This window comes from Trichosurus vulpecula, chromosome 2 (genome assembly GCF_011100635.1).
Source record: "Trichosurus vulpecula isolate mTriVul1 chromosome 2, mTriVul1.pri, whole genome shotgun sequence".
Classification (NCBI taxonomy): Eukaryota; Metazoa; Chordata; class Mammalia; order Diprotodontia; family Phalangeridae; genus Trichosurus; species Trichosurus vulpecula.
Window position 1 is genome coordinate 393,821,651 of NC_050574.1, and position 12,997 is coordinate 393,834,647.

The following is a 12,997-nucleotide window of genomic DNA, read 5'->3' on the forward strand; positions in this document are numbered from 1 at the left end:
GGGTTTTCTTCGTGCCAGACAATGCAACCGGCACATGGCTGTGGTGAGCAGCTTTTAATCTATCTGTGTAATAATAATAATAACAACAACAATAATAGCTACATTTTTATAGCACCTACTATGTGCTAGGCACTGTGCTAAGTGCTTTGTTGTAATAATAATAATAACAACAACAATAATAGCTACATTTTTATAGCACCTACTATGTGCTAGGCACTGTGCTAAGTACTTTACAAATATTATCTTAACTGAATCTCACAATAACCCTGGGAGGTAATCACTATTATTATCCCCATTTTACAGAGAAGGAAACTGAGGCAAACTGAGGTCACATGTCTTGCCCAAGGTCACACAGCTAGTAAATGTCTGAGGATAGATCTGAACTCAGGTCTTCCTGATGCCAGGCCTAGCACTCCATCCACGGCACCACCTCGATGTCCATATGCAAAGTGCCATGTGATCAAAAACATTAAAAATCATAGAATCCTTAGGATGCCATGAACAATAGATAAAAGTCTCACATCAAGACCTTGTTTGGGAAACTTTAGGGGTTAGTAACTATTGCCTCTGATAAAAAAAATAATAAACTCCTCTATGTGGCCTTTCAAGATTTTCATAAGTTGGAGCAGCTAGGTGGCACAGTGGATAAAGCACCAGCCTTGGAGTCAGGAGGACCTGAGTTCAAATGTGACCTCAGACACTTGACACACTAGCTGTGTGACCCTGGGAAAGTCACTTAACCTCAACTGCCTCACAAAATTAAAAAAAAAAGATTCTCATAACCTAGCTTCAAGGTATCCTTCCAGAGTGACATCATATCACTTCTCAGCACACATTCAATGTTTAAGTCAAATGGGCCTACCTAACATCCTCCATAGAGGACATATTGTTTCCTGCCCTTGCTCAAAGCTGATCTCCTTACTTGGGATTCTCTTTTTTCTCGCCACAGTCTGTTAGAATCCCTAGCTTCCTAAAAGGCTCAACTCAAGTGCCTTTGTCTGCACAAGATCTTTCCCAATCCCCTCACTTGTTGGTTTCCATTACATAGTGAGACTTATGAGGACAGTGAAGTGAAATTTTCTCTTTATATATAATGGAGTTCTTAAAGTAATCCTTATGATTTAGTCTGTAGTCTTATTAATAATTTCCTGATGGAAGAATGTTAGCATGTCAGCATACCAGGGTGACCCCATGGAGATGCTAGCTTAGTATAGTCTGATTTGGCTAAATCTCACTTGACTGTATTTTTTTTCCTTCTCTTCTATAAAACATGGGGTTTTTTTCAATTTTTTAACATTTTTATTTGTAGTTTTAAGTTCCAGATTCTATCCCTGCCTCCTCTTGCTCCTCCCTGAGACAGTAAGCAATCGGATATAGATTATATATTAGCAATTATGTAAAACATTCCCACATTAGTCATTTCATACAAAGAGATTTGAATAAAAGAAAAAAAGTGAAAGAAAGAGGAAAAAAAATAGCATGCTTCAGTTTGTATTCAATCACTATCAGTTCTTTCTCTGGAGGCAGATTGTATGCTTCATTATTATTCCTTTGGGATTGTCTTGGATCATTGTATTGCTGAAAATAGCTGTTATTCACAAGTATTCATCAAACAATATTGCTGTTACTATGTACAACATTCTCCTGGTTCTGTTCATTTCACTATACATCAGTTCATGGAAGTCTTTCCAGGCTTTTCTGAAATCATCCTGTTTGTCATTTCTTATAGCACAATAATATTCCATTACAATTATATACCACAGCTTGCTTAGCCATTCCCCAATTGATGGGCATCCCTTTGGTTTCCAATTCTTAAAAACCACAAAAAGAGCTGCTATAAATATTTTTGTGCAAATAGGTCTTTTTCCTTTTTTGGCAGTGGGGGAAAGGGTGGAGAGAATATCTCTGGGATATGGACCTAGCAGTGGTATTGCTGGATCAAAGGGTATACACAGTTTTATATCCATTTGCCATAGCTCCAAATTGCTTTCCAGAATGGTTAGAGCAATTCACAACTCCACCAATAATGCATTAGTGTCCCAGTTTTCCCACATCTCCCCAATATCCAATATTTTCCCTTTTTGTCTTACTAGCCAATCCGATACGTATGAGGTGATACCTCAGAGTTGTTTTAATTTGTGTTTCTCTAATCAATAGTGATTTAGAGCATTTTTTATATGACCATAGATAGCTCTGATTTCTCTGTCTGAAAACTGCCTGTTCTTATCCTTTGACCATGTATCAACTGGGGAAAGACTTGTATTTTTTATAAATTTGACTCAGTTCTCTATATATTTGAGAAATGAGGCCTTTATCAGACGTATTTGTTGCAAAAAAATTTTCCTAGTTTTCAGCTTTCCTTATTGTTTTGTTTTCATTGAGGTTTTTTGTGTAAAAACTTTTTCAATTATATATAATCAAAATTATCTATTTTGTATTTTGTAATGCTCTCTATGCTTTCTTTGGTCCTAAATTCTTCCCTTGTCCATAAAACTGATGGATAAACTATTTCATGCTCTCTTACTTTGCTTATGGTGAAACCCTTTATGTATAAATTGTTTACCCATTTTGACCTTATATTGGTATATTGTGTGAGATATTGGTCTATACCTAGTTTCTGCCATATTGTTTTCCAGTTTTCCCAGCAGTTTTTGTTAAATAATTAGTTTTTTTTTTCCAAAAGCTTGGATTTGGGGGTTTATCATATACTAGTTTACTACAGTCACTTACTATAACATAATTTGTACATAATCTATTTCACTGATCCACCACTCTATTTCTCAGCCAGCACCAGATTGTTTTGATAATTACTGCTTTATAATACAGTCTGAGATCTGACACAGCTAGACTACCTTCTTTCACATTTTTTTTCTTTGATTCCCTTTATATCCTTGAGCTTTTCTTCTTCCAGATGAACTTTATTATTTATTTTTACTTTATAAAATAATTTTTGATAGTTTGATTGGTATATCATTGAATAAATAGATTAATTAGGCAGAATTGTCATTTTTACTGTATTGGCTCAGCCTCCCCATGAACAATTAAGATTTTTTCAGTTCCTTAGGTGTGATTTTATTTGTGTGAAAAGTGGTTTATAGTTGTGTTCATATGGTTCCTGGATTTGTCTTGGTGGGTAGACTCCCAAGTATTTTAGATTATCTACAGTTATTTTGAATGGAATTCTTCTTTCTATCTCTTGCTGCTGGACTTTGTTGGTAATATATGGAAATACTGATGGTTTCTGTGGGTTTATTTTGTATCCTGCAACTTTACTAAAGTTGTTAATAATTTCAAGTTGTTTCTTAGTTGATTCTCTAGGATTCTCTAGGTATAACATCATGTCATATGCAAAGAGTGATAGTTTTGTTTCCTCATTGCCTAATTCTTTTAATTTCTTCTCCTCTTATTGCTACAGCTAACGTTTCTAGTACAATATTAATAACAGAGGGGATAATGGGGCATCCTTGCTTCACCCTGATTGTATTGAGAAGGCTTCTAGCTTATGCTTGCTCATGGTTTTAAACATTACTTATCATTTTAAGGTAAGCTCCATTTATTCCTATGCTTTCTAGCGTTTTTAATAGATATGAGTGCTGTATTTTGTCAAAGGCTTTTTCTACATCTATTGAGAGATAATCATATGATTTCTGTTGGTTTTATTACTGGCATGGGCAGTTATGCTGATAGTTTCCTAATATTGAATCAGCCCTGAATTCCTAGTATAAATCCTACCTGGTCACAATGTATGATCCTTGTGATATATTGCTGTAATCTCTTTGCTAGTATTTTATTTAAAATTTTTGCATCAATATTCATTAGGGAAATTGGTCTAGAATTTTTTTTTATGTTTTGGCTCTTCCTGGTTTGGGTATCAGCACCATATTTGTGTCATAAAAGGAATTTGGCAGGACTCCTTCTTTGCCTATTTTTCATGTTGTATTGAGATTGCTTGTTCTTTAAATGTTTGGTAGAATTTGATTGTGAATTCATCTGATCTTGGGGATTTTTTCTTAGGAAGTTCATTGATGGCTTGTTCAATCTTTTTTCTAAGATTGGGTTAAGTATTTTATTTCTTCTTTATATTGTTGTAGCTATTCATCCATTTCATTTAGATCGTCAAAATTATTGGCATCTAATTGGGCAAAATTGCTCCTAACAATTGTCCTAATTTCCTCTTCATTGGGGGTGAATTCATCCCTTTCATTTTTGATACTAGTAATTTGGTTTTTTTTTCTTTTCTTTTTTTAATCTATTAACCAATAGTTTATCTATTTTATTGGGTTTTTCCCCATTAAACCAACTTTTAGTTTTATTTATTAGCTCAATGGTTTTCTCTCAATTTTATTAATCTCTCTTTTGATTTTTAGGGTTTCTAATTTGGTGTTTAATTGGGGATTTTTAATTTGTTCTTTTTCTGGTTTTTCTAGTTGCATGCCCAATTCATTGATCTGATTTTTCTCTTTTTTATTTATGTAAGCAAGTAGAGATATAAATTTTCCCCTCAGTACCACTTTGGCTGCATCCTATAAATATTGATATGTTGTCTCATTGTTGTCATTTTCTTTAATTAAATTATTGATTGTTTCTATAATTTGGTCTTTGGTCCACCTATTTATCAGGATTGGATTATTTAATTTCCAATTAATTTTATTCTCTCTTTCCATTGTCCATTATTGAATGTAATTTTTATTGCATCATGATCTATAAAGGATGCATTTATGATTTCTGCTTTGCTGTATTTGGTGAGGTTTTTGTGTTCTACTACATGGTGAATTTTTGTGTAGGTATCATGTACCACTGAGAAAAAGGCTTCTTCCTTTCTATTCTCATTTCAGTTTTCTCCAGAGATCTATCATATCTAACTTGCCCAGTATTTTATTCACCTCCTTAAGCTTCTTCCCTGTTTATTTTTTTATTAGATTTGTCTAGTTCTGAGAGTGGAAAGTTGAGGTCACATACTAGTATAGTTTTATTGTCTATTTCTTCCTCTATCTTGTTCAACTTCTCTTTCAATAACTGAGATGCTATACCATTTGGTGCATATATGTTTAGTATTGATATGACTTCATTGTCTTTGGTGCCTTTCAGCAAGATATAGTTTCCTTACTTATCTCTTTTAATTAGATCTATTTTTGCTTTTGCTTTGTCTGATACCATGTTTGCTACCCCTGCTTTCTTTGCTTCAGGTGAAGCATAATCGATTCTGCTCCAGTCCCTTAAATTTTACCCTGAGTGTATCTCTCTGCTTCAAATGTGTTTCTTGCAAACTACATATTGTAGGATTCTGGTTTTTAATCTGTTCTGCTATCTGCTTCAATTTTATGGGTGAGTTCATCCCATTCACATTTATATTTATGATAATTGTGTATTTCCCTCCATGCTATTTTTCCCTTGTTTATTCCCTTCTCTCTCTCCTTCTCTCTCTTATACCCCACCTTTTCCCTCCTCAAAAGTATTTTACTTCTGATCACTGTCTTCCCCAATCAATCCTCCATTTTATCAGTCTCCCTTCTCCCCCTTAAAACATGTTTTAATGATGACTTTGGTCCAGGGGTGTGCTGATCAATTATAAGAATTGGCTTTATGGAGAAAAAAATATACACACAACACATTTTTAAGTTTAGTTTGCATTATTAACAATTTCTCCATCACTTTTTAAAGTCTAGACAATCAATAAAACAACAAAGCAAGCTCTGATTTGTAGCCAATTTGCCAGTTTCTGAGATGTAAATAATTACACTGAAAATTTAACAATCAGTTCAAACTTACAAGAGCTGGCTCCAGAACACCCTTGCTTTTGTCTTTATATCACAGTGATTTCCCCCCGATAGACTGGACCCTCTCTTACAACAAAGAAAAACATTAAATAAAAACACCAGATAGAGTGATAACGTCTGACATGCATTCAGCATTCTATCCTGGTAGTCCCATTGTCTGGGCCTACCATCAGGAGGACAGTAAATTTCATTACTATGTCTCTTGTTTGGGACCATTACTGGCTTTTTGGTTTCTCAGAATTTAGGCTTCATTTCCATTTGGCTTAGAGTTTTGCCTCCAGGAGAAACAGTATTCCTGATACCTCTTAATTCTAGAGCCTTCCCTTTATTGATTATTTCCAATTTATCCTGTATAGAGTTTGTACCTATATTGTTTCCCCCTTTAGACTAAGAACTTCTTGAAAACAGGAAATAGCTTTTACCTTTCTTTGTATCCCCAACACTTAGCACAGTACCTGACACATAGAAGGCATTTAATATTTACTGACTGAGTAAAATTAAGACAGTTTTGCCATTAGGCACTAGGAAAACTTTTGGGAAATTTTCATTAGGCTTCAATGTTAGAGAGCAACTTTTGAAAAGCCCCCTGGTGACTGCTTCTAAAGTTAGCATCAAATTTTAAGATATTATTAGGATCAGCGGTTATTCCAGGAGAACTACACCTAACATAGGAGTCACTACAAATAAGTTCACAGTGAAACCCTTGGCTCAAAGAGCTAATGGCATAGAATTTTCTCCTTATTGGCGGAGATTGATTACTCAGTGTCCCACACCTGTATGAGGGGTAGGTTTGAGTTGGTGAGAGGAGGAGAAAAGAGAGATCCTAATTACTCTGGGCTTCCATCTTTGAAAGAGAAGACACACTATCCAGACACCATCAAATCACTCTATAGAGAAAAAGACTGGGAAAAAGCCAACACGTAGAGAAGCTAGCAACCCCTACCATATCCCTATCCTGAGCTTGCTTAGCCTTTGGGGAACTTCCCCATTGGTGAGATCTAGGATTCTCTCCCTTGGTTGAGCCGCATTTTTTCCACTTCCAAAGGGAGAGTTCAATATGTATTATCTGGTATATATGCTCATATGTATATGTTCTCTAATTTCCACTTTGCTACCAACTTATATTCATTGTAGAACTGCCATCTGTCGGGAAGCCTTGACTATATAGCTTGAGAAACTCCTTTCCCAGTAATGAGTAGCTATCAGGAGTTTAGCTTGAACCTAAAGATTGCTTTCCCCTGGACTAATAATATTTAAGGGAGCAGACAGAATTCTAGCCCAGTAGACTGGCTACCCTCTGTCCCCAACCTCCTGCTTCCCTTTCTGGGAAGGAATCAAGGTCTCCCTTGGAGAAAGGTGGGAGAAAGAGATGCTAGAGATATCTATTCTTGCCTCCTTTTGAGGCACACCTAGAAAATTATATTGTGGTTATATCTGGACATATGTAATCTACATGCCCAAAAACAATAACTCCATACATCCACCCCTTACAATGAAATCGCAAAATCAGAGGACCTATAAGCTTTCTTAAAGCTGAAAGTGTGTTTTTGAGCTAACCTGAGATCAGTACTTCCTAACACTTGCAGATCCTTTGAAAGTACCAGGAGATCAAAGGAGAACATCTAATTGTTTTGACTCTGTTAGGGATGAAATTTTGCTGTGGTTATTTTTGTTTAAGAGCCCTACAAAATTGAGGGTCCCAAGACACTATATTGCATTTTTATTTTCCTGGGTCAGGAAAAGGGGCAATCAAGGTAGAAGCAAAAGTCCCTATCTTTCCATTCCAAAATTAGAAACTAAAAAACAAAATTAGAAGGGGCTGCACTTGATTTTAAATCAGTCCAGCATAGACTTGAATTTCAATTAAAAGTTAATAAGGTGGGAATACTTGTAGGAACTGGGGCAGAGTGAAGTAAGCAGAAGAATTTATAGAAAGACTAAATATAAAAGAAAATAACTTTGAAATACTTCTGAACAATCATAACTCCAGAAGACTGATATGAGCAAAAACACTTCCCTCTCCTTGGCAGAAAGGCATTGGACAAGAGGTGCAGAATGAGATATCCATCTTCAGACAAGGCCAATGTACAAAATTGTTTTTTCCTAACTAGACTTATTTGTCACTAGGGCTTTAATTTTTGAGTAGAATTGGAAGAATTGTTGGGGACCAGCAAAAATGACACAAAAAATCGATGAAACATTTAAAAATACACAGAGGAAAGTAGAAGTAAGTTTGTAACAGAACACAGATGAGTATGGCAGCATTGGTACTTTCATGTCAAATTTAATGTGTACTTTGAAAGAAGACCAAGCTGTTCATAATCGAGATTCATGGTTTCATAATCAATCTTTTTCCGTTCTTTATATTTGGAGATTTTTGTATTTATCATAATAAAAAAGAAAGGTTTTAAGTTGAGAAAAGAGTGGTGTGCCAATAGTAGAGACCTACAATATATGTGGGAGTTGGAGAGGGCCTGGGGGCATAGAAGGGATTATGCCCCACCTGGAGGGGTCAGCTCTGCCCACATAGCTTCAGCCAATAAGGACCAAATGAAGAGCTAGGGGAAAGGCATCTGGCATTGGAGCTTTGGGAGAAACAGGAGCTAAGTAAAGGCAAGGATTCAAACAGGCTGAAGAGTGTTCAGCTTCCCTGTCCTAAAGCTTTTGTGTTGAGCCTGTGCCTCTGGACAGGAGCAGGGTCACAGAGAGGATAAAATAGCTGGTGGTGGGGAGTCTCCAGACTGTTGTTGGCTATGAGAAGGATCCAGACCCCAGATTAGGAGTTCTTCACATTAACCCTCCTGGAAGTCATAAGTAGAATAACTTTGAGGCATGTTTGCTCACTTCTGGTGAGAACAGGCAGTCTCAGAAGCAGATTGTAAAGGCACTTAAAATGTGTCCAGAAACCTCTGAGTATAGGACATGTCATAAGTCCCTCAAGGGATGTTTGTGCCTAAGGAGAAGCTATTGGCACAGGGCCCTCAAAGTGACCATTTAAATATATTTTTATTGTGTTTCTTTTGCTTCTTTGGTCACGAATAAATACTATATACAGTTAAGCCATGCTTGTGCTTGGCTTTATTAAATCATGTTCTTGTTTTTGGAGTTCTTTTGAAATATAGCAGAGGAGGGAGGAAGGCAGTTTTCCCTATGGGTGAAAGCACTGACCCTAAGAAAGTGTGGAATCAAAAAATAAAAGCTCCCTGCTCTCTGACAACCATAGAGAGTTGGACAATTTCCTCCAAGCACCCTCTGGTTTGGGGGCAGCACTAAGTTGCCACCTTGACTATGGGATTTTCCCCAGATAGAACAATAGGTTGTAAGCTCCTTGAGCTACATGGACCATTTCATTTTTTTTTTTACCCCAGTGAAGTACCTAGCACATAGCAATTTGACAAACAGTGATTGACAGTCAACACCTGGGCTCTCATCCCTGAAAGGATTATACCCCCTGGTACTTAAAAGATAAAGTAGAAAGAGAAGAGCTGAATAAGTGCTAGGCATTAGCTAATCCAGACTCCAGGCCAGTGGCCCCAACTTCTGATAATTACAACAGCAAAAAGAACAAGTAGGGAGCCTTCATTTATAGTTCTCATTTCTGTACAAGCCAGAGAAAGCAAAAAACCTCAATAGACACTGACAAGAATCCTGGAAAATTATCAGAAAAAGCAGCACAGGTGAAAGAAATTTTTAAGGAAATTTTTAGATGTTGTTAGGAACCCAGGAACAGAAACATAAGTAGAATAGGATAATCAGGACTTTGGCTCAGGGCAATGAAATGTCATAAGTCCCTCAAGGGATGTTTGTGCCTAAGGAGAAGCTATTGGCACAGGGCCCTCAAAGTGACCATTTAAATATATTTTTATTGTGTTTCTTTTGCTTCTTTGGTCACGAATAAATACTATATACAGTTAAGCCATGCTTGTGCTTCAGGTGAAATCTAACATGGAATAGTGAATAATAGTCTCAGAGTCAAGATGACTAGGGTTCAAGTCCTACACTGGCTATATTTTCTTGGATAAACCACTTAACCTCGGTGGCCCCAGGAAACCTTATAAGATGAGGTGTGAGCAGGGACCAAATTGCATTGGCAGAGGTTGTTTGCTCATCCAGAATTCCTATATGAATGAAATCACAAATCCTGGCCCTCACCCACCTGTCCCTCCAGCAGGTAGAAACAATTCAATCAGATAGACTGATTAATGTAAAAAGAAGGCAAGCAGATGGTAATTCTCTCTGGCCTGACCCTACCCTGCTGTCTTCCTAAGGGTAGACTCTCCTGCAGGGTCTCCCAGTATCCTGGAGTCTCTGGTCCAGGATCCCCATCCAGGTGGGCTAGGGTCTCTGTCTCCCCCTCCAGTGAGGAGTGTTTTAAGATACCTACTCTCCATGCTGCCTTGTGTGATAAGGTTTAAACTCCCTCCTTGAGGTCTCCCTCACCCAACCACTTGCTCCAGACAAGCAAGAGCCCACAATAGGTAATAATATTTTTTACGTGTAAGATCTTTATTATGTGAACTACTCTGTGTTTTCTAAGTATGTAGCAAATTCAATATTGTAATTTCAAAATTATCCTGCCTCTCTGTGTCCCACTGAACTTCCTTCTGATGGCTTCTATGCCCTTTAAAAAAATGCTTCATTGTTGAGCTTGTCCTTTTAAAATCACTTTCACTCTCTTTCCCCATTCCCCAAGGGAAAAAAGCCCTCACTTGTGACAAATGAGCAAAACACATCCACACATTGTCCATTTCTGAAAATGCATACCTCATTCTGCACCTCTAGGCGATCACCTTTCTGTCAAGACATGGGAAGCATGACTCACCACTAGTCTTCTGAAGGTGTGGTTATTGCATTGATGAGTGTTCTTAAGTCTTTTTAAGTTGTTTACCATTATACTGCCATAGCTAGTGTATAAATTAATCTTCTGGTTCTGTTCAATTCACTATATACCAGTACATATAAGTCTTCCCAGGTTCCTCTTCATCCATGCCTTTAGACATGCTCATGCTGCACTAATGTTCCTTTATCTTCATTAAATAATGATGATAATATCAACAACAAAAACATTTACAGAGTGCTTAAAGTTTATAAAGCATTTTCCATATATTATCAATTTGATCCACACAACCAGCCTGAAATTCTAATCTGGTCACCACTATTAATTTACTGCATGATCCTTCACCCATCATTTAACTTCTGTGTTCCTTGGTTTTCTCACCTGCTGACATCACCTCTCTGTGGCCAGATGTATTTCCTCTGGAACGTGTAGATTAAGGAACTTCTCATAATGAGGGATCCTCTCTAGAAGCTAAGCACCAATCTTCTCTGTCAGCAAACTACCAACGGCTACTGGCTCTCTAGCCATCGCAACCTGGTACCTCTCCTTTTGTGGGTAGGTGAAGGTTCAGACTTGTGATTTTATTAGTTTCAACAAGTCCCAATCTAGGCAATAACATTTTGTGGTACTTTCCCAGGGTACCAGAATTGCAAACTTTAGCTGCCTCACCAAGAGACTGGGACAGGAATGCGTGTGGAATCATAAGCTTCAACCGGGGAAACACCCATTGTTTAGTGTAGTGTGCCTTGACCCCAATGGGAAAAGCGATCCCATCCCCATCAATGGTAACGGCCACAATGAACTCACAAAGAGGTCTTCAAAATGCAAGAATAAAAAGGATGACAGAGAGCCTCTAGAGCAAAGTGGAAGAGAAAGACCATTAAACCAATTCAATTGATTTTTAAAGGCTGTGGGCACAGCCTAGCTGGTACCGATATAATTGTCTAGGAAAGGAAACTTTTTCTGAAGAAGCAATTCTTTCCTGGGGTAGGAGAAATTTTTAAAGATTTTCTAATTTAATTTCAGAGATCTTAGAATCCTGGTATGGATTTGGGAAAGATACCTAGAATCACTAGAAGCACCAAATATAAGATGCATTTATTTCATGAACTGTAATTTGACATTTTAGGTATAATGAATTTAAATGTAGAAGTGCTATACAATTGATGGATTTCAAGGTTATGACTGGACAGAAAATTATTTTGATCTAACTCTAATTATATATACTCTATTACTTGAGAATGCATGTAGTTGGTGATATAGTATTTAGAGATACTTAAGACATATTTGATTTTCATAATGAATAATAATTGATGGATAGTGGTACCATACTTTTGCAGCTGTGACATATTGATAACTATACTTTGTAGTAGTTTTCTTCAATGTAATTTTATTTCTTTCAATTAACAAAAATCTACCTTCTCTCCCTCTAGTTCCCTTCTCCCATTGAAAAAGAGAGGAAAACCCCTTATAACAAAATATACAGTCAAGCAACAAATTCCCATATAGGCTATGTCTAAAAAAAAAAGTTGCAATCTGCTCCCTGATTCTTACAACCGGTCAGGCAGTGGGAACTTAAATTGTGCTTGGTCATTGTATTGGTCAGCGTTAAGTCTTTCAAAGTTGTTTATCTTTACATTACTATTGTTATTATTTAAATTGTTCTCCTGATTCCACTAACTTCACTCTACATCAGTTTGCAAGTCTTCCCATGTTTCTCTGAAACCATACCATTCATCAGTTCTTATAGCACAATAGCATTCCATTACCTTTCTACATCATAATTTGTTCAGCCATTCCCCAATCAATAGGCCACTCCATTGGTTTCCATTTTTCTGATGGCACAAAAAGAAGGGCTGTAAATATTTTTGTACATATGGATTGTTTATTTCTTTCTCTGATCTTATTGGGGAATGGACATAGTAGTACTCTGGATCAAAGGGTATAAAGAGTTTAATAATTTTTGGAGCATAATTCCAAACTGATTTCCAGAATGGCTGGACCAGTTTATCGCTCCACCAATAATGTATTCGTGTACCTGTTTTCCCACAACTTCTCCAGCATTTGTCATTTTCTTTTTTATCAACTTTTCTAATCTGACGGGTATGAGTTGGCACTTCAGAATTGTGTTAATTTGCATTTATTTGCAGTGTTCCCTACTGGTCTCTCTTCTAGTTTTATCATCCATTCAAAATACCTGCTGAAGGTTCTCCATCTCCCCCAACTATAAGATCACATCCTTCTCCTCTCAAAACTGAACCCAAAACTTATTCCCAGTTGCCTTGGCTCAGCATCCTCCTATCTACTCCCAACTATTCCCACTACCCATTTTTACCATTGCAATCCCACAGGTTCCATTCTGGCCAATGATACCTTAACTCAC